At 39.8% G+C, this 26,310-nt stretch overlaps 1 protein-coding gene across 4 annotated transcripts in view; it reads right to left on the bottom strand.

The window, feature by feature from the left end:
* Window positions 1-4,208: 4,208 nt before the first annotated feature.
* LOC136790812 (uncharacterized) overlaps window positions 4,209-26,310 on the bottom strand; it is a 61,350-nt gene continuing 39,248 nt past the window's right edge. The window contains exons 7-8 of one of the 4 annotated variants that reach the window (XM_066996680.1): window positions 5,549-5,630; window positions 4,209-4,494 (exon numbers count right to left, since the gene is read on the bottom strand). The gene's annotated coding sequence lies outside the window, so the exon portion shown is untranslated. Of the gene's footprint in view, window positions 4,495-5,537; window positions 5,631-26,310 lie in introns of all 4 variants that reach the window. The other 3 variants (XM_066996679.1, XM_066996682.1, XM_066996681.1) reach the window with 3 other exon arrangements.

Raw genomic sequence — 26,310 nt, forward strand, 5'->3', positions numbered from 1 at the left:
CTCCTTTATGAACCTCCTCCATAAACCTCCTTTGCTGTTTCATCTTCTCTGTGATTCCTCCATAGGCACCATCCCTCACTGACTGATAAAAGAAAGACAGCTTAGGTATTTCAATACACTTCACACTATCTATTCTCAAACAACTTAAATTCTCAGGTCATTTTTGGCTTTGCTTTTTACCTCAGCTGGCTGCAGCAGAGATATGCTAGATCTTCCAACTCAAGAGTAGAAAGACAGTATTGTCTGTTTTTCCCTAGAACCAGCAATATCATCAGAATGGGAACCACTCTATTACAGGTAATTTGGGAGTGATTCCATTGATTCTCCAACTCCTACCTCTGTGCCTCAGGGGGAAAAAAAAAAAATTAAACCTCCTGGGATATTTAGAGGAATTAATATACGGTGACTGGCACTACAGCTACAAAGCTGGGCCAGGACTGTGAGCATCCAGTTACAGCAGCTGGCTGGCAAGGGTCATGCACCAGGATGGCAGATGAGAACTGTGCCCCCTGCTCAGTTCTCAGGTCCTTTCTCAAATGGGAAAGGCTTCACTGCTCCTTTATCATTAAGGAAAAACAGAAGAGGCGCTGATAGTCAAAACACCAACAAGCACCAACAAATCGAGTAGCCAGAACAGAGAGGGTTTTTGATGGGCTGTCATCTTTGCTAAGCTGTACCGAATGGAGGATATCTCCATGAAGCACAGTGTAAAGGACTGAAGAATTTTATGTCATAGGATGTATTTGGCTTTACATTTCTAATACTACTTCCCAAGACAAAATCTACTCTGAACACACTGGGTGACAAAATCGGAATCCAACCTCCTGACAATTATTCTGTCAGAGAGCTGGAAATGAGAAACAATGCTCTAAGCCACCATCCATCTTACTAACTCTTCCTTCATCTTCCCATGAGTGTTACAAAGTCCAGTTTTCCTGGATGTGTTCCCTGTCCCCTGGTCTTCTGCATGGCACACATGCAACTATGTATTTGGGAACCAATGCACCAACAGAACTGGAACCACAGTGACAGGCAAGTCTCTCCAAGACTTGGTAAAGCTTTTTACAAACCCTGTTTCAGTTTTAACTGTTGGGCTTGTCTTATCCCAGCCTGATCTATCCATATATACAAAATCCATCTCTATAAAGTTCAGGATCTCCTAATAAGTGAATCCATCTTTTTCAATCTGAAAATGAACGAATCTTCCCACTGCGAAGAGTGCAATGTATCGCCCATTCACTTGGTGCATTTTCTGTTGATTTACACAAACAATACAAATGCAATTTTCAATCACTTAGTCTAAAGACCAAAGCAAAAACTCCTAGCCTTACATATACTAGGGGCAGAACTTTTTTCCTTTAAATCCTACCTTGAGCTGAGCATAATAAACTCAAATGACGTGAAACCACAATATGTCTTGTCAGAAAGCAAGCTGCAACTCCTCGGGGTAAAACACCCACACATTTGTATTTCCTCTCACATGGCCTTGCATATGTTTCCTCTTTTCCACCTCTGACGATTAGTAACTGACTTGGGAGAGCAGAGAGTGGAGAGGAAGATGGGGGCAAAAGCCAGGAATTGTGCAAACCTCTGAGTTGAAAAAAAATGTTTTCTTCCTTCTTTTGCCCGCTAAGTTTGCATTAGTTTTCTTGCATTCCACAGCTGTAGCTATCACCAGCATTGTTTATAAGAGAAAATTGTCAGAGTATGCAAAAGTAATTCCAAAGCTAAAAAGCAGGAACGCTTCAGCCTCTACACTCTGGATTTTCGTGTCTGTTGGCAGTTTCCGTAATTGAAGCAACAGATTCAAAACTCAGCACCACAAAGTATATAACGAGGTATAGCAGTACAAAAGTTTACTGGGTTAAAAGGAAACCTGTAACAATTTTGTTCAGCAAACAAAGACTGAAAGTAAAAATAACACTTTGGGAACAAAAGTAAATATGCATTAGTTTGTTTTTTCCTCGGAAATAAATGTCCATGTGCTTAGCTATCACCAGAAGAGTGAACTTTTCAGCACACAAGAGAGGATGCAAGGGTGGATGAAGGTACTTCTGGCTCCTTCCTCTGATGGTCTCTGTATTTTATCAGAGCCCAGGGATTATATGGCTTGGTCCCTGTTCAGATATGAAAAGCCATACCCGAAGCATTGCCATAAGGACTGCAAGACAGAAATAGGAACTGAAATGGCAGGCAGGCTTCAACACAACCCCAGCATCATCACTGCAGAAGTAAACGAAAAACCTCTATTTGAGTGATTGCCTTGTCGTGTAGTCTATCAACTCCGGGTCCAGAATCCACCCCCTGCATAAATATAAATTGGCCAGATTGTGTGGAAAGTACCCAGGCTAAACATTTTCAATCGCCTCTTTGAGCAAATTGAATTGTACCCATTGGCAATATCTATCACGGTGAGAAAGGGACGCTTCTTTCCTCCAGACAAGACAGATATGCAGTTTAAACTTCTCTGTTACCAAAATGTCCTTCCTACGTACCTGTCAGGCAAACTAGTGGCTTTGCACGATAACCTGATAACATGAAGTTCTGCACAGCCTCCCTGGTATTTGAAATAAAGCTGCTGCCTACAAGTATGCTGAGTAGATAGCCAGGTTTTGTTTGGCTTCCTCTGCATGCCATTTCTGCTGCCATACTCCTCTTCTGGTTTGAAATTACAGAAATTTATTTGCTCCCAAGGCTCTTCAGTATATTGGTTTTGGTTATTTTTCTGTTCATCAGAAAGACAGTCCCATCCTCTAGAGTCTGACACCATCCTGAAGAGCAAAACATTTAAAACAGATTACAAGCAGCATGCATTCAAATAAATTACATGTTTAAATGCGTCAGTTAAATTATAATGCTCAATTAGACAGCTAATTATGTTGAAAATGCAGTTGTGTGCATAAATTGATGGCCACTCCCCCAGCCTGCCTGGCTGCTTTCATTCATACATTGTCCCTATGTAAGTTTTATCTTTCAAATATCACCTGATGGAAGGTTTATTTAAGTGCAGTCACATGCTGCTTTACTGGTATTTCATTTTTTTTTAATAATATCAAGTACTATTCAGCATTCCCACTGAGTTGTACTACCTGCCATCAGAATTCTAGTGCTGGTAGGATTTGTGGACTTGGTTCCGAGACTTGTCGGGGTCACATTCCCAAAGGGCTTTCCCTCCTTTCATGAAGTCTCACTTTTAATTACCCTCACTGCATCATTTTACAAGAATAAGATCAATTTCTTTTTATTTCACATGCACATATGAATTTTACAATGACCTTCTGAATTAACAAAGAAGCTGTGCATGAAACTATAACTGACACATTTATGTTTATAAAACAGTATTAAAATTTGCATTGCACTCATTAATACTAGACAGGACCTGGAAACCAAGTAGGAAGAAGACTGTCGGAATCAATTAATCAAAATTTGATTTAAGGATAATACTTTGAATGACAAAATGGATCCACATACATATTTATGACATATCATCCCACAATCATCGTGCAAGAGAGATCTTTCCAGATATATTGTCCCTGTTTCACCCTCCATTCAATTTCTGTAGGTTTGCCATGTACACTAGCATACAAACTGGCTGAAGCGTTTATACACAACAAAGTCCAAGCGCTCATAATGGATGAGATATAAGAAGAGCTAAACGACTTGTCTGGTGTTTCCAGACTGTGACATTATCTCATGCCATACAATATGAAAGGGATCATCAGTAAAGTTCATCAGTATCACCATGTTTGAAATTTAGGCAAAAATAAGCACGATACCTCTAAGGAGAGAAAAATAACCTCTAGTACAGCTCAGCATACTACTGGTAGCATTTCAAACAGTCAGCTGTCTTTTTCAGTTCTTACGCTTAGATGATACAAAAAAATTAAAGGTGAGAATAATAAAAAAAAAAAAAAGAAAGAAAGAAAGGAAAAGAAAGAAAAAAAAAAAAAACAAAAACAAGCCTGACCATTTTCTTTTCTTTCTTTTCTAACTGTTTGGTCTTTCTTCTGAATTGTCAAAGATACAGTTTTATTTTAAGGTGTAAAACAATGTGATAGAGTTTCTCCACACTGTCAGGCCATATACGCCAGAATTATTTGTTAAATTGTTCCCAGTCAGACTGTATTTCATGATAATCCATGTAAGAGACCTGCCAGTAGAGAAAAAAAAAAAGTAGCCCCATATCTGTAGGTCTGAGTACATAAGGTAGTAAAATCCAGCTTCTCGAGACATCAGAATCAATCTGGATAAGTGCTGCGAATGACGATGTGTGAACCGTGACTTTGACAACACAACAGACAGAGTGATCTATTGTACTATGTTTTTTTTATTTATAACCTCTGTGGTCATTCAGGAAGGAAAGCATTCATAATTACGCTCTGCATGTCCTTTCAGGACTTGTAGTAGTTCTTCTGAAATATCTTGACAACTGAAATCCAGGGAATTCCAGGGTATGTTTTTTATGGCACATGTTACAAAATATCAAGTTGCACTCTGAAAATAAAAATGCTGTTTAATCCTTTTTTCAAAAATTGTGTTAAAATCCACACATCAATTTCTGACACATCATTCTGAATCACTAGTCATGGCACAACAGACTACTTGAAATACATAGACACAGGGTTAGTATTAATCATTTGGTCCTAGGTCTCTGAGCAGGGCCAGCCTGCCAAGCCAGAGAGTGACACTGAGAGGGGATACAAACTGCTTAAAGATTTTTAAAGGTTCTTATGACTGTCACTAAGCTCAGTGCTCCTCAACAGATTGAAAAATGTGAGAGGCTTTCCAGTTGAAGTCACGTGTGTATTAAAGAGGATTAACATGAAAAGCCAACTAGCAAACGTCAATATCTTTTTTTCCCCATTTTTTTAATCCTCCTTTCTTTCTATCTTGCAATAAAACATTTTTTGCCTCCTATTCTATAAATTTTCCCCTTTTGGAACAATGCGTAAAGGAAGCTGGAAGTCATTTAATAGATACATCTAGCACAACAAAATTCTGCGCTACAGACTCTGCAGATGAGGACTGTGCAGTAAATCTCACTCGAAGCAGAGAGTATTAAATCACAGAACTGCTGGAACAACTCAGGGTCACAACCGTTCATTTACACAATTCAGTTGTTGTATGCTTATCTCTGCATTCTCTCCAGTCCCCACTGCGTATATCAACAAAACCTGTTCAGTCAGAAAAACACCTTTGGGTTAGCTTCCAAAGCCACTTCAGACAGAAATAAAATAGAAGCGTTTTGGATGAATCAAGCTAAGCTGCAGTCTTCACGGAGTGACACCTCTGCAGAAGCAGAGGGAGGTCACGCAGCCTTGTCCTATCAGCTGGGCAGCTTTCGCCCTCACCTACACCTTCGTGGCATCATTGACATCGTGGCTTGGGCCAGTTCTGTAGACACTGCTCAAACACTGTACAGTGGGAAAAAGTGGGTCCAGCGATCTGGGGTTAATATTGAGCCAATATTATTTATCTTTCTCCTCTAGGAACATTGCCTTTCACAAGGAAGACGCCATCTCTGGTTACTTCATTACCTGTTGCTTACCAGCTTAAGGCCAGCCCCTCACCATCAGCACAGCACTCCTTCAACACTTGGCAAACTGGGCTCCCCAAGGAACACCATCCGCCTGCAGGATGTTAGAGTGAAATTTTCTAGGTTGCATTTTTCAACAACTTTAAGGAAATAGATGATAAAAAGGAAAAACAAATCCCATTCCTACAAATTTCTAACATAGGATTATTTTTTTCCCATTAAGGTTGCTGAATATAGTTCAGAAGAGCAATTTGACATCTGCATGCATTTAAACTATGAACATCTCAACATCTCCCTTTAAAATTCCTTGGGAAGTAGTGGCCAGATTTAAATGCCAGAGATGAGGAAGATAAATTTCTGAATGGGACCCCTGAGAGACAGATTATAGTACACTGTAGCTATTACATTAAGTTTTCTCCAGGTGGAAAAAAAAAAAAAAGCCAAAGGTAAAAGAGACCCCTGGGTCTCTTACACTGTTCATTCAGGTCAGAAGCTTTTATAATGCTTAAATATTTTTAATCTGATTCCTCCAGAAAAACCTCAAACAAAAAGTATTTACCTCTCTTAGTAAAACCCTCCCAAAGCTGGCTGAGCCCACGTGAGCTACAGACGTGAAGTGAAATGTTGGTATAGGAGAGACTGATCATAAACACTGGCCTAATGCTTCAGGGCAATCCCTTCTTCTCATGCCCTTCTGTGAGCAAAATAAACTTGACATGGGCCAGCTCTGCTCAGAAACAGCCCCAAAAATGGGTTAATTTAGATAAAACAAGCAGGATGTTATCCCACTGTAGTTATTTCATTTCTTATAATTCATATACTCTTCATTCAGTTACCTTACACAAGATAATCTATGTATCAGGGCTTAATGAGGACAAAATACCCATCAAGGGATATCTGTTTGCTGCATTTAAGGCATTAACCACCTGAATGCTATTCAGTTCTCTCAGACATCTTTAGCTCCTGCTTATTCAGGAAGAGGTTTTTAGGCATAAAAAGCACAACTTCAGCAGATTATTGGCTTTGTGAACTTTTAAAAATATATATTCCATAGCAAATTAAAAAAATACATTCAGACAGATTTCATAGATCACAATCATGTTAAGCAGAGAGTATGGCAGATCCTCATTTTGAAGCAAATAGCGTTTGCACACTGATATTAGTAACTCCATCGTTAGTCCCAGCACATAGGTTACACGTGAAAAACAGAGAAACAAAATTAAGAGGAAGAAAAATTGAGCTTAATGGTCTTTTTTTTTTTTTTCTTTTTTGAAGGGGGGTGCAGAGAAGGAGGTCCGTGAGCAGCTTCTTGCATCCAGTTGTTGAAAAAACTGCATATTGGCTGCACAACAACCTCTGTCACGAACCATCAAGAAAATGCTGAACCCTATACTACAAACCACCTTCACTGCAAAAGTAACTACCAGCTGGCAGTAGTAATCAGGAACATAGTAAATTTATTTATCATACTACACAAGCAGCATGAAAGAAAAAAGGGAAGCAATCTTGCACATTTACTTTCTGCACAGCAGTGCAGAAAGAATTGCAGGGCCGAGTCTACGTGAGTTAACTACACTTATTCCAGAATCTCAGCAAATGAACTAACCACTGACCGACCTCAGCCCATAGCCGCAGAGACACTGACAGTACTGATCATTTCATATTTGCATGGCAATCAAGCGATTTGTTTTGCTTTAAACGGAAAGCGGCCCACCTTCCTTCATCTTTTGGGTTCAGTATACCCATTATTAATAGGAAATTTGCTCCCGTTGCCTCTTTCATACCTTTCATCATAATCTTGTGCTTTTGGCATCACTGTGAAAATCATTATAGATCAGTGAATTATAAACAACAAATTGGGCTTTTTACTTATGTCAGGTTTTCTAATGTAAATTCTGGTAATTTTCACCAAAATTCCTCCCATGTAACGAACAAGAGGGAATTTTTCACGCAGCTTTTAAAATGAGGAAAACATTGCATAGCCTCCAAATGACTCTGGACAACAGGAGGGTCCTGGGACTTCTGTTTTCACCGCACACCTGCACTCACACTTCTCCTTTCTTGTATTCACCGCTAACCTCACAGGCCTCACTGCATACCCAGTGACTCCTATGCTTAACTTCAATCTGATAGTCATAGTTCATAAGCTGTAAACCCTTCAAGGCATGGATTAAGCCTTAAATTTAAACGTGTAAGCCAACCCACACAACAGAAGTGCCTCAGACTGTTTGAACAGGGGCATGCACAGGCATCTTCCCACCCTGGGTACTCATGCTGCTGTGGCTGCTCTGGTTCCCCTGCCTGAACCACTTCGCCTCATAGCAGGCACCTCTCCACACTGAAGGATAAACACAGCGACAGTCAGACAGTTCTTGAAACCCAGCTGGACCCGTCACTGTGGAAAATAAAGCCACACAGTACAACATGCTTCCTCTTCCAGCTTTACTGATGCACCAGAACCAAAGACTTCCTCACGATACGGGAAGCTGAGCAAGAACATCACTGCTTCAGTAAACTTGTTGCATTCAGTTCCGCGAAGACAGGTGACTGCTGAAGCCCCTGTTGCTTCCCAGATATTGTTAGATGTGCAAAACTGCCTCTATTTAGACTGCTGTGATTCCTACACTTACTGCAGGACACCGTCTATACAAGGTTCACCATCACAGCTACATCAGTTGGCACAGGAGGGCAAAATAAATCACTTTGTCAACCCAAACAAAGATAGCAAAATTCTCGGTGTAGAAACAGATTCATTAATATCTGAGTACTTTGCAGGCTTAGCTTATGTCATTTGTCATTTTTTGTGCTATGCAAATACTCCGCACCTCTGCTAGGCAGCTTCTCCACCTTCCCCATGTTAACATCGTGACACGTGCTAGTGTATGTTACCATAGCTGTTCTAATGCTGGCAAGGTCAACATGAGTGCTCAGCATCTCCAACATTTTTTTTTCCATTTGTATTTTCTCTATGAGGAGTAGAAACTCTGCCTCGAGAAGGTGGATTCATTACAATATTTCTCTTTTCTTCTTTCAGGAACGGGTCATCAGAGACAGGCAGAGGTTAGCCTGGGCTCATAAAAAGACACAGAACATGCAGAGCATGCTGCAAGAACTGCCTTGTATTCACCCCTTGCCCCGTGCTAAGTTAATATGAAAACTATGCATGATTAATTTTTAAAAAATTGGAAAAGATGATGCCTAAGGCATCTCTAATCAACTTGCTTGGCGAGGTACCTACAATTCTGCTGTGGTCCTGCACAGCAAATAAGCTACATAGAATTTTAATACAGCAATTACCGCCTGCCACTTCAAGATAATGATTACCTACGAACCCATTTAAGATGTGTGTGTATGTGCATCAGCAAGAGGGATAAATTACAGGCTCCTTCATACAAGGAGGTGGCAGATTGAGGTTTTTATCAGGTGAACTACCCCCTAACACTCACACAGGGTAAAAGAAGCCATCCAGGTGAAGTGAATTTACAGCAGACTGTATCTGCTACCATGACCCTTTGCAGTGCTCCAGGGTCAGATAACGGCAGCGTAATAAAAACAAGAAGCAGGACTGCCCATCCAACCCACAGCACCCAGCATTAAAATAAAACCAGGAGTCTGCCAAATATAGCAGCATAGACACATTTTGGGACAGAGAAAGTGTTGATAAATGAGGAACTAGTGCTAGGAAAAGTGGAAAAGAGGGTTGTGAGAACACTCCTGTTACAGGGAAAAGAGGAACTTTCAACTTTCAAAAAAAAAAAAAAAAACCTGCATCATTTCCCACTCCTGTGTTTGTCTTTCTGACCTGTCCCTGAGCTCCTCTGCTTTTCAGACACATTCGTATAATCCTTCTGGGCCATAAAAGAATCTCACAACAAAAGGTGGTGTAGTTCTCTGCTTATCTAACATTACACAGCCCAGCTTTAAACCAAGTGCAGCCAGATGCAGAGTCAGAGGTCACCGGTTATTTTTAAGCTCCATCTCTCTACAAAAAGCTTTTCCCATGGATGTTAACTATCAGTTGAAGTAATTGTGTGTATCCTAGTGCATGTCAAGATATCATTATGCTAGATCCAATCTACAGCAAGCTTCTCTCTAACAACACAAAAGTAACGCTATGTATTGTGACGACATACTGATGGACAAACTTTGCAGAATCTTAAGTCAGAAAAATGCAAGAAGCTGCACTTGGAGAGAAATGAAAAAAAAAAAAAAGAGGAAAAAAAAACCAGCATGGCTATACAATTTGCTCATACCTGAGACTAGCAGACCCTGGAAACATAAAAGGAATCACAGAAGCAGCAAGTTATTGCTATATGTCCCCACCTCAGTCAAGCAAGTCTGCTCCTATGCTGAAAACTCACTATATAAATGAGTGTGGGAGGTGGACATTTTGTAAGCATAATATGATATATGCCTACATTCCTCACTCTCCCCTGACAGCTGCCTCATACTTGGGTCTTCTTTCTGGAAATTGCATATCATTGCATGTCAGGCATGTCAGGTCAAAAAGATTTGAGATCTGACTTTGCTGTTAGCTCTTTGTCCATCACGCATTCAAACATACTTAAAATCAAAATGAAGATGTCACTGAGTTATTCATCATCTTTATCTGTATTAAACAATACTGTTCTTTTTTCTTCCTGTTTTAATTCCACTTCAGATTCTTTTCTTTTTCATAGAAATGTCTTCACTAATTTAGAGGATAGCGCAAGGAAAGCTTAGGCACAGTTAATTATCAGGGTCACAATCTCAGCTCTTGATCTTTCAGTACTTACAATTGTCTCCCCAGCAGTGTGCCAAAGAAGAGGAAAATTACATCTGAATAGAATGCAAGCAAAGATGATCAGCATAGGCTGCAACGGAGGTTGAAACACCCAGCAATTGTAAAACTGTAACAACTACAGTAAGGAAAGATATGGAAGTATCCATCATGTAAGGGAATCTAACCACATACGAATGAACAAAGCAAAATGCTAAGCTGTGCAATCACCTCGCTGCTATGGTGGGGGATGCCAACGCTAGGACTTTTGCTGAAAAGCAAACTGCTAAAGCACAACCTTTGCAATGAGTGCATGACAATAAATACTTCTCATCCTGTGCCTAATGGGTAGCTTTTGAAAATGAAACGTCTAACACACTTTGCATTTTTTTTATCATCATTTCTACTACACCAGGCAGTGATTTTTTCTATTTGTAGGGGCATCGGGCAATACTGGCACCAGTGCTTCTAGCTGTAGGAAAACAGAAGACTGTAAAGCCATCTGCATTCTGCTTTAATGTAATATTGAAATTAGCTTTAGATAGGTGACACCAGCAGCAGCTTCATCACAGCCAAAAAATTATAGTGTTTGCTTTCTTTTACAATACATTTCACAGTTTATATAACATACTAATAACCTTATGCAGTGTGTGAATATCTTTGGCATACTGGCCAAAATAGATCTCGTCTCCCTTTAACCCACCAGTAAGTTTCTAAAATGATGTTATAGTTCAATTACATTATTCTTCTGGAAATATAACAGGAGATGAGTGTGGGTATTAAGTCATTATTCAAGCTTACAGTTGCACCTCAGTTGTAGTGTTTTTTTCAGCAGTGATGCAAGGGGAAAATGTTGTCACTTTTAAAATCTAATAGGGAAAGATAGAAAAAATCCAAATACACAATCCAAATACACAAATACAAAATTCCCAAATACACGAAACCTGAGGAGGCTATACCAGTCTGAAGTTTCATTAACAGGCTTATAATAGAAGATAAGACTAAATGTAGCTTTATGCCAGTAAAAATTACTGCGTAAACATAACAAAATCCCTGTGGAGAATAAGAGAAATATGCTGTTCCTAAAACAAAGGTCTCTCACTGTTCTAAATGAATGTGCTAGTTTCATACCTACAGGAAAAAAAAAAAGAAAAAAAAAGCAACCTCCATGTATATTCATTGAAGGGTTGATTTAACAAGTGAATCCCCTAGAGCTTACATGGTGCCCAGAGACAGTAATTTGGGCCCAGCAAGGCTTCTCTTCTCACAGTAAAAATGAAAGCCTGTTGAAGATGAACAAGTGTGCAGGCCTTCTTTCATTTTGCAAGGTCACAAACATGCTGATTAGAGCACAGGAGCAATTTTTGAAGAAATACTGCCCACACACCTGAGGGATGTGGTGAGTCATAAGATAACCTTCCTGCATTCCCACAACTTGTGTAGAGTTGCCAACAGGCAGGTTTTGTTGTTGTTGTTGTTCTGGTTTTTGTTTTTTACCATAAAAATAGGATAAAGGATGGTGTCTTATTAAGAGAGAAAACTGAAACTCTCTATCATCTACATGACTGGCCCAAACCCAATAAATGCTTCAGCACTTCCCCGTCCCAAAGCCACCACCGATTATAATTCCAAAAAGCATGCCACAGGAATTACATAAAATAGATGGTCTTTCAAGGTAGCTATAAATTCAGAGTCCAGTCATGATCAATAAGGATCTGGTAGCAACTTTATAAAATCACCTGTGTCAGTGACAGTGCCCTAATTAAATTTCTACTCAGGTAATTGCAGTTCAATGACCAGCAGCTCCTGCGGGCCCCCAGCTTCCCACCCTTTCTGGCTTCTCCATTTCCTCTACAAAACCAGTCAATGTAGTTGTGCACTCTTAAGAGACTATTGCATTTCAGGGGTGGTCAAAGTTAACTTTGTGTAGCTCAGTCTTTCCATATGCTGTGGAGACTCAGTAAGTTAAAATTAGCACACAAATACGATATTTTCTCTCAGAAGACACTGTAAACACTTGAAGAAATTATTTTATTATCTTCAGGCTGTCCTAGGGAGAACTTTTCTCTTTCTAAATACAAAACTTTTCAATAAGAAAAGTAAAACTCCCAACAAGATAACTGACATCAAATTTTACTGTATGCTTTTTCTTAATATTGCCTATCTTATTTTAAATACAGTCTTTCTTAGGTTCCAGGAAGAGGAGTTCATTAGTTCCTAGCACGTGGGCTTCACAGATTGTTCATATCCAAGCACCTCAACATGTGTTACTCCAGAAAGGTACACAAAGTGAAAAGGTTCAATTGTAGCATCTAAATTCCAGATTCACTTGTTATTCTGCAGCAGTTTTCTTTAAACTGCTGCTTTCTTTACCGTGTGTTTGTTTTGGTCTACATAAGAGGCAAGTCCTCTCCTCCATTAGTTGTTCTGAAATAAATCCGTGAAAACCTGTGTGGACATCACACCTCCTGACCTGAAATCAGAGTTAGGCCCACTGTCAGGATTTATTAACCCGGAGGTAAAATTTATGACAGCACTTATATATGACACATTTTAATTAAAATGCAAACTGCTAGGATGGATTTATTTTTTTCTTTTATATTTTTGTGGCCAGGCTGTTGCAGTAATTGAGGACTCATTATTATGATCATCATAATTATTTTTCTTTGTTTAATGTTCAAACGAAGTTTTGTTTCCATCTTCCATTTCATTTTACAGATTTTGATCTTAGTAGCAGCCTGGAGAGCCTTGTTTAATTCTCCTACATGTTTGGACCAAAGAAGAGAACTAATTAAAAGGAAAAACTGGTAAGTACAAAGAAGGTCCTAGAAAAAAAAATAAAATGAGAAGTGTAACAACAATTGCCAATAAATGCACACCTAATCACCAGCAACCAGAATTACTGAGGTATTATTCCAAGTAGTTATTCTCCTATCTGAGAAATTCCGCCTTTCCCTACTAGGTCTGGAAGCAAGTTTCTAGCCAGATTTTCTTGAGGCCATCACACATGCAAATTCCCTGCCTGATGACTTTAGGACACATTGTGCCTTACACAAGTCCTAATGATTAGGGTTTGTCCAAAACCCAGAATTATTTATGTCACAGATTTCCCTTTTTCTCCACTTTCACTGAAAAATTTCATCTGGCTTTATAGAGTTGTTCAAGACTAAATCCTGATCACTTCAGACACCGTTGGAAATCAAGTGATGTGTTACAAGCTCACACCTCCCATTCACTTCTGTATATTCATCATGCCCTAAGGGGAAAATTAATGTTGCAATCTACGGAAGCAATGTGTTTACTGTTTTTATTTCAATATAAAATAATTTGAAAATAGGCATAAATGTACATAGATATTTTATCTGAAAATAAAATGGAATGATTTGCATTGACTACATGATGTCATAAGTGTGTTGATGACGCACTTAAACTGCTAACCCTCTATGACAGACTAGTTCTCTGTCTGTAGTTAACTACTGCGTAGGTACTAAGGTAACTTACAACCTCTTTTCTATACCATAGCTTTTACATTTTTATCAGCTGTAGCAGTATCATTTTACAAGCAGCTTTGACATACCGTGGAACCAAAGAGGTGCTTGTTTGGATAATTTCTGGAAAACTTATTGAGATTCTTTCCTATATATTCATTGACCCTCACCTAAAGAAAAAACAGAATAATTTAGAGAGCAGATAGCTCCTCTTTCTGAACTAAAAACCAATACAACATGAAAATATTCCATTTATTATAGATATTATGAGTTCTGAGTATAAATTATGCAACAGTTAACACACGTCAATCCAGCTATCCTTACAGCGGTGGTGGCCAAAATGTTATCCCCAGATTGGTCCTGGCTGAGCATTAAAAACAAGTGCTAGTAGACAAAGTACTATTCTGACAGTAAGGGAAGAGGAAAGCAGAATGTGTCATATGATGGATTTCAACAAAGCAGAAGACTAGGAGGTCACTGTTCAGCTCTCAGCACTTTGAGACTGATCCATGTGCCCAAACACGGATGTCAACGATTTGCAGTGCTTTCAGATGTCTTCCTGCCTCAGCTGATGTTGCAGATGGGCATGGGCATCCCACAGCTCTGCAAATCCTACCAAGGCTATATAAGCAATCTAAAATCTTTTAGGTGTCTAAGTTAAGTACCCAAATCATTTCTCTTTTATCTGTCTTTCACGGTCTGAGAACTATGAGCTTGTAAAAACATCCCACATAGCAGCACTACTCCTGTTACTGCCACTGCTCCGTCTATCAGAATCTGTTGGCCCTGGGACGCTCAGTATTTTATTTTAGAAAAAGGTCACATATCCCCCTCTCACACTTGCATAATACCATGTACTAAAAAGGCATGCAGCATTTAAACGGATATAAGTCAGACCATCCTTGAGATCAAGTATATTTAACACTCAAATTTACATGTCAAATGGACAAGTCTGGAACAGGCCACGTTGCGAGGTGCTTCAGAACAGGGTATAATATAAAGAATCAAACTGCAGCTCCCATGTCTGTGTCCCAGCTGCATCCCAGCTCCACCAACAGGAACTCCAGCACCGAGGGGAGCCAGAAGCTGTAGCACGTTTCCCCGGGCATCTTGAACGGGGACCTGCAAGTCCAGGACATGCCACGGAGTTCCTCCGCAAGCTTCCTAGATGCCACTGCCTATAAGATTCAAGTTGCATTTCCTCTCTAAAATTAACACCGATCCCCACATACAGAAGTAGTAAGAAGAAACAAAGATTAGAATTTAGAAAACTAACAGAATTACACTCCTCAGCTATTGGGGTTTCAGGAGACTGGCAGAAATTACCAGCACAGACACTTTTTGAATTACAAAAAGCAACAGGGAGACAGACTTGTTAAGCTTTCAAAATTGCTTTCATTCCATTTACACCAAAGAAATCACACAGTGCTCAACACTTCTAATTTTCAATCACAGCTAGCCAACCTTGATCCCATGGTCTCTTATTAATTTTTCCTTCTCACAGACACAAGGAGCTATATTAGTTCACCATTTTAATGTGCTTTCATCCTGCGTAATTTAAATTCCAATGGCTGAACTGAGAACTTCTATTACAGGCATCTCTTAAATTGGATGAAGGGCCTCAGACAGCTTCTGTTAACAGAGAACAGTCAATCGTTTATTACCGATATGCTCGTGGTGTGTACCTGAGGCACTGCTGCTGTTTTACATATAACAGGCAATTCTGCATTCTCAACATTGTCCAGAGCCAAAAGGTCAACACATAGGAGCTGCATTATAATGTAAATAACATCATACAGATGTAAACGTTATTGCACAGACACATCCTGTAGTGGAGTACCCCCCTGACTTTTCCTTAGGTGGTGCCCTTTACGATCAGTTCCACACCTACTTTCAAGGAAAGTGAAGGAGAAGAGGTACTGAATATTCCAGTTACAGAATAAGGGTACATCCACAAAGAGATATTGCAGTGATTCATATCCTGTCATCATACAGGTATAGACAGTAACACATATGAAAATCAGGACTTCGATATCAGGTTTTGTTCCAAGTTATCTTCACCAAATTTTCCAGGAAAGCCACTGCAAAGGCTTGTCACACCTTGGTGGTCTACTGCTTATAGGACTGTGGCTGTGGTCCAGGTTTACCATATGGATAGCACAAAATCATTTCCAATTAAAAAGCAGTATTATTATACTTTACAGGGTAATAAACTGAGAAAAGCCAAGATTTTCTAGCAAGCCTAGACTTGAGCTAGGCGAATATTCATATTCACAGCTTTCTGTTCCCCAAGCTGCTACTCATCTTGGGTTTAATACCTTTCTGAATTTCCCCAAAATATATATTTAAATGCCAAGTTCTAGGTTCAGATGACTAAGCTTTAACAGGTCACATAAATTAGGCCTCATATCAACCGTAGACTGTGCCATAGTCTCTGTTAACATCTGAGAAAAAAAGCATTTTTAGGGTCAGGACCATCTGATATATCTACCTTCAGAATGAGATCCACCACGTCCCAGACATTCATCCTGTTTCCAGCGACTGTAAACAGAGTCTAGCTGTTTCCTCAGATGGAGGCACACCAAAGGTCTACATTTGAGCAAATGAACCCTAGCCTAAGAGGCAAAGAGCAAATTCTCCCTGTCCAGTGGAGAGTTGGGTGAAGAGCCCTGAGCTGGTGGCAACCAAGCCGGTCTGAGACAGCAGCTGAGAGCCACACAGCCAAGTTATTCTGGCACCCAGAAGCAGCCGAGTGCTGCAGTCAATACAGAAAGTTCTGCTTTCCGGACAGCTCTGGTTGCAAAGCCTGCTTTCTAGGGGCGAACTCAGCACCATCAGTGTAGGAATGGTCCTTTATATCAGGAAATAGGATCTTCTACATACATATTGAATATAAACAACCAAGTACTATTCAGCTTCAATGAGGCACCGATACACTATTTATGATGACTACTTGCTGTCACAAAGCTTTGTAGCATGATTAAAGGTTATTTTATATTTACAGATATAGAAAAATATATTAATAAAATACTAAAAATGCAAATAAAAAAAATCCCCTTGTATTGTAGAGTTTGACTTTTTAAAACCTCATGGAAAGCCTGTATTTCAGTACACTGGGTACTTAAGGGTAAATAACAGTTTCATTTTTTCCAATGCTTTAAATCCTTGAAAGCTTGTTAACTTCCCAGCTATGGATCATGATAACTCCCTTCCAAGATAGACCTGCAGTTCTAGGCATTACTTTAAGAAAATACGATTTAGTTTACAAGACTCCACATTTAAAGTCTTCTGGAAGTAAATTAAAAAATGAACAAACAAACAAAAAATTTCCTGCAATAAAACTCCCTATAAACAAATACTGGAGAACAGCAAATTACTTCATAGCATTAGACAATTAAATGAAGTCTTTCAAATGAGAAAAGATTACTTTAGCTACTGAGAAAGAGATAGTTGTTACACTTGGATGTGCTTTAAAAGGGAAAGGTTTCGTTAAGTGGTGCCTTCAACGGAAAACGGTTTGCTGATCCATCGCCAGCACATAGCAGCTTCGTCTCTGTCAGCTTCAGGTGCTGCTGGGGGTGGGCACAACAGTTGTCAGAAAGGACTTACTTGAGGATCATCATTGGAACAGCGTGCATCTTCGTTTGAGAACAAAAGTACTTGAGTTTTGAAGCTGAAGTTATTAATAAATGGTGAACAAAAGGTCAAGCCTCTGTATTTATTTCCTCTGTTTAGAATGTGTCCATTTACTGAGGAATATGTTTTGGATGCGACATCATGTAAAATCTAGATGGCATTTATTTTAGGAAGGTCTCCAAAACAATTCTTGCAAGTTAAAATCTCTTTGGAAGTTATTTAATGGCTCTAGCACTTATGTTGAGACTTTTCTCAGAAATTTTAGTTCAGAAACTGTTGAGCTAGAGAACCCTGTCAGCAGTTTCCAGAGCAAGCCTGATCGTTCTGTAGGCAGCACTACATTTATAACAGCTGTCAGTCCTATAAATTTAGCCTTGGGCATTAGAAGTCAGACTTAAAAGTCATGCATTTTGTTCCCAGCACAACAAAAACAAAAGGACTGTGTGTACCCGTTGTCTCCCTAGGAAGGACAAAATCATACTGCCACCTCACAGCATCAAGGTCCCAGTCACTGACATCTCAAGTTGGAATCCTAATGCTTCACACTTTGGAAGTCCATTAGGATTAACTAGTCGTATTTGTAAGGACTACATTTCAGATAGCAATAAGTGATATGAATGAGAATAATAGGATGCAAGTGGGAACAGGAAAACACACATTAGTCTTCATGCCCACAGCCCTTGTGCTCAAAGGGGTCTGGGTTAACTTCGTGTTCCTTTTGCTGAGTTTCTTCTGCTTTCCAAGAGAAGCTCAAAGGGTGACCATGGCTGCAGACTTGCACGCTCTTCTGGAAGTTTGAACCCGTAAGATTTCAAATACCTTAACAAAGTGCTACATCTACCCTGGAAAGCAATCCTGACCTGGCAGAAGCAGCAACTTAACAGTTTTATAGATCTCTTACACTTATAATTACTAGAACTATAGAAAACTAACACATGCCCTACAACACAAGTTCCCCGACATGTCAGTGCTTAGCAAAACACTTTGGGCTAGGATCATTATAAACTGTTCAAATAAAGACGCAGTCCCGCAGCAGCTTTATCTCCGCTCCTTTAGAATTAATCAGCCCATTAGTCATTTGTTTTGCTGACTGTTCAGCCCTGGCCTTCTCAGGACAGAGTAATTCAATTTTGCGTGGGTTGCTATGACTATCACAGGGAAAAGAAGTGGAAGAATGCCTTCTATAGAAATAAATAAATACGTTTAAAACCTGAGATTTTTGAGGTGAAGACACATCACTATTTCCAGCTTGGTGTTTTCTTTCTAACATTAACAATGCATGATAGAATTGTTTCCCTAAAAATAAAGAACAAATCACATGTGCCAACATTTCTACATCCTTCTCCATTTCTTTGAAACGGGGATGATCAGCCTGGGATGTAGTTCAAAATGTGCAACATGCAGACTATATTTTATAACCAGATCCATTCAAACCAGGAACAACCTTTTTTTAGAAAAAGATATTAACTATTGAGCTCGTTTGGCTGCTGCTATCTTGACTTCCTGAATTTACCCTTGAAGATTTATGTACACAAAAGTTAGCTGAATAGCAAGAAAATCTATCAGAATCCATCGGGTGACTATTGGAATTTTTCATAGTTATGATAGGAAACACACCACAGCAAGCCAAGCACTAAGCACTTCACGGATTTTCTTTTTCCCTAGGGAATGCCTTGCTCTGGAAATCAAAAAGGATTTTCATTTTCTTTTATTTAAAAAGAACGATGAATTCTGCTGTTTGGATCACTGATGACATACTACTGCATCTGATCATTTCCAAGCTACCAAAAAAGGGTTAGCTTAGTTTGAAGGGTGATCAGAGTTTTGACACGCTTCTCCTTTTACCCATCCTACCGTAATAAGGCTGCCACCTGAATGACATATTTTTGAGCTGGGCATCATATCTGCATGCAGAGAAAGCTCTCAGTCACTGAGTGACAGCAGCTATTGCAGCCACTCGTCCTTAAAGAAAACATATTTTCTGTTAATACCTGCAAGTGCTTTGCTAAAAGGAATTTCCAAAATCTGGATTATAATGGCTTCAACATGCTTTATTGATCTATTTTATTTCTTTACTGGAGTGTGGCTAGAAGCAAGATGATCTGTTTTATATAATGTTCTGACCTTCCCCTAAGCTTGGCAAAATCTCAGGCATAGCTGAAAGAATGGATGTCAACTAAAAAATAGATTTGGAAAGAGCTTTTGAAAAATCATTCTCCAGTTAAAGGTCACTGAACACTAGTTAAATTATATAAGGAGACTGGGAATTAAGATTATGCACCTTTGGCTGTTTTCCTGCTTCACAGAATGTGAGAACAATTAATAATGCAAAGAGCTTACAGTATTTAATGATGCAGAGCACTTAGCAGAAATACCCATGCTATTTCCAAGACACCACAACAAAGATTGAACCATCTAAAGGAGGCTGGCTTTTCTGCCTGCACTGGGTATCATCTTGTTCCTTCATGATTTCTGAAAGCTCTACCCCACTCTCAACTTCTTTCCTGAAGAAGAAAATACCAGTACAATCCAGAATTCCCCCTGCTTAGTTAATCTCCAGTAGAAAGACTCCAAAGGTTTACATTTTGTCCTCTATTACACCCAAAATTCCAATTTACTTAAAAAAATAAATAAATAAAATAAAATAAAACGCCCAGGGTAGAATAGAAGATTAATAACGCAGATTAATAACCAGGTAAAAGATTTGAAAAAAGGGCCAGTTTTTGCACTAGAGGAAAGCTACCAGAGGGGTCTGTGTTACATCCTATTGGGCATCCCCAGCATCTGCATGGATACAAGTCAGGGTTGATGAACAGCAGTGTAACTGCCCAGAGCATCCTATCTGGGTCCCAATTTGTGTACTGGATTGCTAGAGAAAGAAGAGAGACAGGACCCACAGAGGTTAATCTTTTTTTTTTTTTAAACATTTCTCTGAGGATTGCATTCAAAATAACTGATCTCAACAAGAAAAATGATGGAGGAGAAGAATAGCAAAGTTTCAAAGTTAATAATGAAAACACTTGGTTGATGACTTCACTTGCACTCTCTCAGTAGCAGCTCTTACAGTAAAAGCTGAAAAATGCAAAGCTAAGCACATAAAAGCAGGAGCGGGGCAAGACTGGCTAAAAGGCAGAGAGTCAGAAATGCCAGGCACTTCAGGACTTGTGCCTGGCAACACCTCCCCTCTTGCCCGCTCTTCTGAGGCAGGTCATAGCTGTGGATTTTAATCCCTCGTTACAGCGCAATTAGACACGCTGGGACGCGCTGCGTACCAAGGGCTTTGCGGAACAGTCCTGGGGAGCCTGCCGGTGTCTGGTGCCAGTCTGTCCATGGAAAGCAATGAAATGGGTAAGAGCACACCTAACACCACACCTGCATAACGCAACACGAGCACCCACTTCAAAGAGATCGAAACAGATTAAGTATCTGATGACCTTTATTCACATCTTGCCTTTTGTACTTAAAAAAAGATAAAATAAAATAAAATTTGGCCCAAACCCATGCCAACTCCCACATGAAACCAAAGTTTTCCCAAGCTATACACATTTACTTGATCAAATCTTTCTTACTCACTCTAGATGCAGAGTGATCCGGTAAAGCCAGGATAATGAAATAATCTAGATCATTGTTTTAATTGACTGGAAAAAAATCTCTCATCCATTTAGGAGATCTGCACAAGGAAGAACAGACAGTGAGGGGATGGAAACATAGAAGAGGAATGCTTTGTCTTGGAGAAATTGCAACTTTATTTTGGGGTTGTGAAAATATTTTTCCTAACTATCGTGCAAGTGTGCTTAGTGCATATCTAATCTGAATCTACAGATTCATGTCAGACATGCACTTCTTCTACAGATGCATGTTTTCTTTGTCAATTCAATCTTGGCTCATCACAGCAAAATAAAAATGAGTTGACTGATACAACAAGCTTAGTACTTTACTATTTTAATGTATATATCTAATTCGGCATCTTAGATACTCCTCTAACTGTAAAAGAATAGGACATGAGCTGGCTGTAGGAAAAGCATGGGGGTTTTGGCAGAAGAAAATTTTTGAGTATAAGGATGTGTTTCACCATGACTATTGCCGGTTTTGCATGTTTTGGGCACCTGCATTTTTATTTTCCCAGTGCTCAGAGTGAATTGAGAGGGACTCCACTCCAGCTCTAACACTTCGGCAGGGACTGAGCACCAGCAATACTACTCCTGTGGTCCTCACTAATATGTGAAAATAAGATGCAATGTCTGGGAAACAAACAAAAGAGATGAAGCTAGACAAGGAGAAAAATTTCTGTTTCTGATAAAACTTCTCATAAAGTGTTTTTGTCCCATTCACCCATACATCCTCTTCTTTCTCATGCTCTCCCCCTTCTTCATCTCACCTGAACAATCACTGCCAGAGCATCCTACACTGTGGTTCCCTTCTTTCAGCACCACATCCAATGCCACTAGTTTCTTCAACATCAAAGACAAGAACAAATGCCTGACTTTTCTTTTTAATGGATTTTATGCCAGGAAGAAAGGCAGTGCTATTTCGCAATGCTATTGTGGTCATCATAAGCAGAAACAGAACAGGCTTCAGTTACATCCATATCTCCAGCTCCCCTCTCCAAGGCCATGGTGCATACCCACTCCCATTTCCACATCTGCATGCAGCTCAGGCAAGCACAATCTTTCACTCTTGAGATCTAGCTTCTGTACAAGGGACACCTGGATCCACCATAGCCAACTCCAGCACGTAGTCATGGCTGTGATGGACTATGCCACCAGAAAAATTTCATCAGGTGAATCAACTCCTTCCATCTTACTCAAGTTTGGGAGGTTGGCAGGGAAATACAAGCATAATTGGCAAGCTTTATTAACATCTGCCTTACTAATAAAGACTTTGGCTGTGACTGAGATTTCTCAGAGGCTGGCAAGAGTTTTTAGGCAATCGGTGGTCTTCAGTCTGTGGTTTGCAAGACATCAAGAAATAGACCATAAATGACAGTTATCAACTTTAATAAAACCACACACACACTCCTATAGGCAAAAGCAAGTCACCAAACTAAGCAGAAGAAAATACAGATTATGCCCAAATGTTTAGTTAACCATTTTGACTACGTATTCCAGGACTGTCCATGGATTTTTGTTTATGAACGGTGGTCCTTAGATTGCAAAGAACCGGGATACACTGATTCAGAGCACACCAGTCTAACTCTGTGGTATTTGAACAGCTAACTGCTATCTGCAGCCAAAAGAGCTTTGTATTTAACATCTGAATGAGGAAAAGAACTCCTAAAACACGTTGGAAAAGCATACTGCAACAGAAGCAGAGCAAATGACGGAGCTTTGTAAAAGTGCAGGTATTAACAAATCCGCTAAGGTGGAGAATATGTAAGAGAAACTGAAAAAGCATGAGGAAAAGGCAACAGCTTGTGTTTCACACCACAGTTCCCAATCCCATTGAGAACAGTGAGCAGCAGCCCTCAGCCTGGGACAGATATTTTATTCAAGGGTAACCTGTGACCGCAGGGCTCCTGCGGACATGCAGCAGTGAAGAGAAGAGCAGAGCTGAAGCTGCCGCCGCCCCCAGATCCCAGCCCTCCTCCCCACCTGCCTTCCAAACACTGCTGCCCCAAGGCATGGATGTCTGATCCACTTACCAACCAGCTCTCAACCCACCCCACTTGTCAGCTGAGTGTTTTAAGGCAAACTGGTGTCAAAGTTGGCTTCCCATCGGAAGGGTGGAGCAGACGGCAAGGGGCAGAAAAGGCATCAGCCGTCGGGGAAGGAATTCACAGGGGCCGGGGGAGTTAAGCTCTACACAGCTGCTGCTGAGTCTTTGCTTTCAGCTCAAACTCGGCCCTAAACCTGTGTCCTTTTATGCTAGAATTCAGTGTTTCGGTGGGTTTCCCATCAGAAATGACAGAATGCCTACTGGTCTATATCTACTGACCAGCAGAAGCCTGATAAGCGTCTTCTAGAAGTGCCAGGTTTTTGTATAATGTTTCTACTATAACAACTTAACCTGTGAAACATTACATTACAAAATAACTACACATAACATTGGGATTTCTTTTCAATTTGCATTTGTATGTATGTACCCATGAGCTCTTCTTCAGACGCATAAGAGCCTGGGCAAATTTTTCATGGTAAAATGCTTTGGAAGAAAAAGGAAATGAAACTCAGGGAAAAGCACCACACTCCTTTGCTCAGCCTATACTGACCACATCCCCCCGCCCTTAAGCACACAGTCTTCATTCAGAGGCCTTCCTCTCTAACCCTTGCCCCTGATGCTGCATTTCCAACTAGCTCCCTTCAGAAGTGAGCCTGAACAGTTACAGACTGAGGATGTTGACAGAAAAGTAGTCAGTAGTACGATGTAATAAATTGCAAGTCAGGGTGCCCGATATTTAAGTCTAATTGACAAATTAAGGACACAAAGACAAAATCCACAGGAATCCCAACCTTGATGATTCTGTGTAAAACCTTCCCCATGTGTCTATTTTTGTTTTTAAATGTATAAGGTTCAGGCACGTGGATCTAGCAGCGTTCATATAAGTACCTAATAGATCTTTTCATCAATCTTCTGGTCTTCATCACCCACTGCCCAGAAGAAAAATGGGCTCATGGTATCTATAAACCATGACCCACTTCTGCCTCAGTGCTGAGCTACAGCGTGCTGGTGCACAGAATTGCTTCCTGCTCCAGGTGTAGGAGTTCACCTACTGAAAAACTACAGTTTTGTAGGTATCCCAGGCACTGCACCCCTGATGAGCTCTAAAAGGAATATTCTGAAGGCGACAATTTGTCATTAGTACATATGTGAACCTGGATTAAAGAAGTAAACCTAGAAAAGACAGTCATCACAAAAAAAAAAAAAAAAGACAGTAAACTTTCTTACAGGGAAAAAAAATAAAAACAATAAGGTTTTGGAAGTATATGGAACTTAGACATAGCTTGCAAAAACCTGAGCACACTGAACTCTGAAATTCTTCTCCTTAAAGAGTTCCTGGTCTGTTTGCCTGAGGACACAATACTAAGGACAGTATTATTTATTACATACAATAAAAACACAACTTTAGGTCCTTTTAAAAAGTTACTGATATTGATCTTGGGTTCTTTATACAGGACAATATCTGTTACTTTCCTAAACATTTACTGGATTGCAGCTAAATTTATTTTTTCATATAAAATGAAAGTGTGTCTGGCACAATTTACTTTTTTATTTTATTTTTTTTTATAATGGTGTATTAAATCAGTCCAGAGACATTGACAACAGAGTGGTAAATATTTAAGATTACATCTTCTTTCCTACAACATTATTCTTTTCCCTCTCTATCAGATCTACTGTCAAATAACTCAGTTCCCCCTTTTATTCTCACTCTTCAAATGCTCTCAACATCTCAGCTACACTAAGATCATCAGATTTCATTGGAAAGACGAGCAGACATCAAAAGTCAAAAGAGCACTTCAGGCACTATCCAAAGTTACTGTAGTCAACAGAAAACATTGTCTTCCATTCGACTGGCTCAACATTAAGCTCCAAATATTTATTGTCATTTCTAATGATCATATGCCACAGCCTCCAATAATATTCATTACAGTGAAGTGTTTATTGAGAAATGGCAGCAGTAAATGAGATGAGACATAGTCAGATAGAAAACTCAAATATCCATAACCCTTCTCCTATGTAGGGATTGCTAGAAGACCAAAATGAGTATTTCTTTCACTTTCTCCATCTAAGAAAGATTCACGAAGGACTTCAAACAAAGCTCAGGGAAACATTCGGAAAGAAACATTGTCCAGCAGAGCTGGGATAATCATGCAATTATTATTCTGATCTGGAATTCCCAGCAGGTTAACAGCTACCTTGCAAGAAACACTGCTGAACATCAGGCAATCGTTACACACTTCCTTTGAAAAAAAAGGCAAATTTTAATCATTCAGGTATGCTTAGCTAGCAGCCATTCACAAACATTTCTCCAGAGAAAACTTTTGTGTTTGCAATTCTCTGATCACGTGTTGGGCCAAGCAGGAGGTTGTGTTGGTTGGTTGGTTATGGGCTTCTCCTGCTGCTGTTTTCCTTCTCCTGTACCACAGACTTGCCTTATTTGAAATTCTGATACAAATCACAGCACTAGGGCAAAGCTCAACATTTCAGGGATCTGCCTTTAGCCATAATTATAGGCTCACCTTTGTGCTCTGCACTTTCAAGGGTGGCAGCTGCTATAAATTACCACAGGTGGGGAGAAAAAAAGAAAAACAGCAGCATTCTTGAAGAGGCACCAAACAAGCTACAAGTCTGTCCATTGACATTTTCCTCCTGGATAACTCAGGCCAGGAGGTCAAAACAATGGCTGACTAACAAGACAGCATGCAGGGAAAAGGTTACCATTAATAATGCAACAGAAGAGCGCTATGTGGACCAGTAATGGTAGGAAAAACATACCAAAATGACCAGTAGGACACGGGGGTCATGAAAGAAATGACTAGATGCTAGTCAGAGAAGTGATTTTCTAAAAAGGATGTAATGCTGTTAGCTAAATATCCTTCCAAGTGTTCAGTAACTTCTTCCCCTGATGTATTTCCTTCAGAAGTAGCAAGTACAGATCTACTGATGTTCTTACTTTATTAGTAACATAAGCCAATGCTTGGATTATTTTGCTAGATGACTTTCCTACACAACCTCTGATTTGTACACTCAGACAACTGAAGAAAAAGGAAAAGACAGATGGAAGTGTACCTTGTGAATGATGCCATTCAGGCCACTCTGGAGAGAAGCATTCTCTTCCCACCACAACAACAGCACAAAGAGCGATGGATCAGCCATCTGATGCCACCCGTCACATACAGTCATCCCTAACAGTTTCACTAGTCTATGCACTAATTCAACCTTTGATCTGACAGATA

Source organism: Anser cygnoides, chromosome 4 (assembly GCF_040182565.1).
Source record: "Anser cygnoides isolate HZ-2024a breed goose chromosome 4, Taihu_goose_T2T_genome, whole genome shotgun sequence".
Lineage (NCBI taxonomy): Eukaryota > Metazoa > Chordata > Aves > Anseriformes > Anatidae > Anser > Anser cygnoides.